General features: G+C 24.8%; 2 pseudogenes; one reads left to right on the top strand and one right to left on the bottom strand.

Annotated features, from left to right (window-relative positions):
- Window positions 1–891: 891 nt before the first annotated feature.
- LOC108727048 (NADH-ubiquinone oxidoreductase chain 4-like) lies at window positions 892–1675 on the bottom strand (annotated as a pseudogene).
- A 1579-nt stretch (window positions 1676–3254) lies between these two features.
- Window positions 3255–3965, top strand: part of LOC108727037 (cytochrome b-like) — an 11917-nt pseudogene continuing 11206 nt past the window's right edge.

Raw genomic sequence — 3965 nt, 5'->3', positions numbered from 1 at the left:
GATGCGTTTAACGGGGTGCATCGTTACAGGATTCCTACATCTCCTAGACGATTGCACAGTACGGTAACTATGACGGAATTATAGGATATGTAGTTGTGATAGTATATAATTAAACAGTAAGAGGTTATTCCTAAGCCATCCCAACCCAATAGAATTCTAATTACGTTAGGTCTAATGACTATGAAAATTATTGATAGGATGAATAACATTAGTAATTAAATTGTTTTAAGTATTTGTCTCCTTTTATGTACATTGTTGTGTAAAGTATAATTATTGAAGAAATTAATATAATGAAACTGATGAATAGCATTGAAATTCAGTCGAATAGTAATATAAATTTAATGTTTATAGAATTGACTTCAAAAATTAATCACTCTAAAATGATTATTAAATCTAAATAATAGAGTAGTATTCTTAATGAAGAAAGTAGTATGAATATAATTATTATATTTCAAGAAAGTAATAAGTTGAAAATTATTTAAGATTTTGGCAGGATTAAATATCTTTAATTCTACAAATTAATATTTTTTTTTGGTTAAACTACTTAAATTTTTAATGTTTGTTAAGTGAGGTTGAGTGTAGGCGGGTGAATTTAAATAAGAATAGATAGGTTAAGTAAAAATCTTATTAATGGAAAAAAGTGTATGATTAGGACTATGTATTCTTTTAGTGCTGATCTGTAAGTTTTATTTTCATAATATGGATTTTTACCGTGATAAATGTAGGAAAATAAATATAGGGAGTAGGAGGCTCTGAAAAATCTAATTAATATTAAATATAGTATTATAATATTAGTATGTTTCAGTTTAGGATAACCATTAGGATTATAATTTCTTCAATAAAATTTAGCGATAGGGGGAAGGAGAAGTTTACGATACAAAATATAAATCATCATATAGTAATTGATGGTATGTTATTTAATGAGCCTTTATTTAGATATAATAGTCGTCTTTTTGATCGTCCATAAAATATATTAACTATGTAGAATATTCCAGATGAACATAATCCGTGGGATACTATTATTACGTATCTTCCTAGTATTCTTGTTTTATTAAGAGTTATTAGTCTGCATAGTATTAAATTTATGTGGAGAGAGAGAGAGAGAGAGAGAGAGAGAGAGAGAGAGAGAGAGACTACAGATGAATAGGCTACTATGCTTTTTATGTCAATTTGGGTTAGGCAGATTAGTCTTGTTAATGTTGCACCAATGATCCTAATTCTAATAATTAAGTATCTATATTTAATTGTAAATCAATAAAATATTTCTATTAGTCGGATTAGCCCATATCTCCCTATTTTTAGTAGAGCTCCGGCTAAAATTATGGACCCATAAACAGGGGCTTCTATATGTGCTTTAGGTAGTCAAATGTGGAATATGTATATGGGTATTTTGATAAGAAAAGCTGTATAAATCATTAATCGTTCGTAATTTATTATGATTTTCGTAAGTATTGTGAATTTTGTTGTAAGGCTGTATAGATAGATGTCAAAGATGTAGACTAATAGCGGAAATGAGATTAGTAGTATATACATATATTATTATATAGTAGGCGGCCCTAAATCGTTCTGGGTTTTTTCCCCAGTAAATAATTAGGAAGAACGTGGGAATTAGTCTGATTTCGAAGATTAGGTAGAATAAAATTAGATCTGTTGATATAAAAAACATTAATAATAACAACAATATATTGATAAAAATAATTAGTTTTAGGGTTCTTTCTTTAAAATTTAAGCACATAAATATTAAACTTATAATTCAGACTGTTAGTGTTATTAGGGTAATTGAGTAGAAATTGCATCCTCATTCCATGGAGATATTAAATCATTCTGTGTCTTTATACGAAAATATAAAAATTAAAAATAGTCTGGTTATATAGCATAGGTTGTAGTAAAATATGGTTATATTATTTAATTTAATTATAAAGTTTATAAATATAATTATTATGATAAATTTTATCATAGGTTTCAATTACAGGTTTTAAAATAATGGTTTTGTACTGAGAGTACGATTTATAGTTATTTAAATTTTCTAAAGTTGAATAAATAATATAAGTCGTTTCCATTAAATCGAACAATAATTACTAATAGGCTTAGTCCTAGGACTCTCTCACAGACTCTAAAGATTAGGTAATAGATTATGAAAAATTCTATTCTTATTCTTATTGTTATTCTATAAATTAGAATTAATATGTTTATTATTATTAATTCGATTATTATTAGTATAATTAGTATATGTTTGTAAGTTAAAGTTAATAATAATAAAGAAGTTATAAATATTTGTATGTAAATTATGATATCTAAAAAAATTTTTAATTATGTTTTATAGTTTAAGAATTAAAAATATTAATTTTGTAAATTAATGATATAAACTTATTTTATTAAAACATAAATTAATTCAAAAAAATATTTGTGTTTTAATTGTTTATATACCTTTAATTTCCAAAATTAATATTCTGAATAAACTATTTTTTGAATTATTTATTATTATTATTGTTGTTGTTTATTGTTGTTTGTTTGAGGTGTAGAATTTTGATTGTGGCCTTAATATTTATGACTAAATTTTCTAATGATATATTTTTTTAATGGTTTTTCTGATTTATTTAATTATTTTTTTTTAATGATTATAAATTTATTTAACATGAATATTATAGTTATGTTATTATTGTTGTATTCTTTTATAATTTTTATTATTATGTCTATATGGTCAAAGAATTATATGTATTCGATTGTGATGTTTTTAGTTTTAATCAGGGGTTTATTAATTATTTTTTTATACTTTACTAGTTTAATTTCTAATATACAAAATAATTAATATTCTTGAGGCTTTCACGGGTGTTACCTATGTGACAATCTTGCGTTTCGCGGGTTTTCTCCGTGTTCAGATCCATTCTTGGAATGCCAACGTTTTTTTTGATAGTTTTTCTTATTTGTCATTTATGAATTTTCATGTGGTTTCTATATCTAATATGACTATATATTGGCTAATTTAAATGAAAGGGTATTTTCAAATATTTTTAATATTTATATTTATCCTTATAATAATATTACTTTGATATGTATATTTTTTTTACTTTTAGTTATGTTTAGAGTTATTAAGATTTGGCTTGTTAAATCTTCACTAGCTTTACGAAAGATTAATAAGTAAATTATTGTTGTATTTGGTTTGGGGCATATATTATATATAAATTATTTATTTTTTTGTTTTTAAGATATATTGGTTGTTTATAAATAAAATTTATATTTTTATTAAAACTTCAATGATTAATTTACCAACGCCTATTAATATTTTTTATATTGGTGGAATTTTGGTTCTATTTTAGGTCTTTATTTGTTTATTCAAATTTTAAGGGGATTGTTTTTGTCCATTCATTATTGTCCTAATGTAAATATTGCTTTTGACAGGATTGTTCATATTGTTCAAAATGTTTCTAATGGTTGAATTATACATAATGTTCATATCAATGGTGCTTCGTTTTTTTTATTTGCCTATATCATCATATTGGGCGAAATATTTATTATAATTCTTTTAGGTTAGCCCATACTTGAGTATCTGGAGTGTCAATTTTGTTATTGTCAATGACTACCGCTTTTTTAGGGTATGTTCTACCTTGGGGGCAAATGTCTTTCTGGGGGGCTACTGTAATTACGAATCTTGTGTCTACTGTTCCATATGTGGGAAATACCTTGGTTATGTGGATTTGAGGGGGGTTTTCCATTAATAATTCTACAATTAATCGGTTTTTCTCTTTTCATTTTATTTTGCCTTTTATTATTTTATTTTTTGTTTTTATTCATTTGTTTTTTTTACATTTATCAGGGTCATCTAATCCCTTGGGAACTAACAGAGACTTAAATAAAATTCCATTTCACCCATTTTTTACTATAAAAGATTTGTTGGGATTTGTAATTGTTATGTTTGTTTTTTGTATTGTTATTATGGAGTATCCATATGTTTTGAGTAATCCAGA

Source organism: Mycetomoellerius zeteki, unplaced genomic scaffold (assembly GCF_001594055.1).
Source record: "Mycetomoellerius zeteki isolate Tzet28-1 unplaced genomic scaffold, Tzet1.0 scaffold1124, whole genome shotgun sequence".
Taxonomy (NCBI): domain Eukaryota; kingdom Metazoa; phylum Arthropoda; class Insecta; order Hymenoptera; family Formicidae; genus Mycetomoellerius; species Mycetomoellerius zeteki.
The sequence above is the reverse complement of the archived record's forward strand: the minus strand, read 5'-3'. Positions and strand labels throughout refer to the sequence as shown.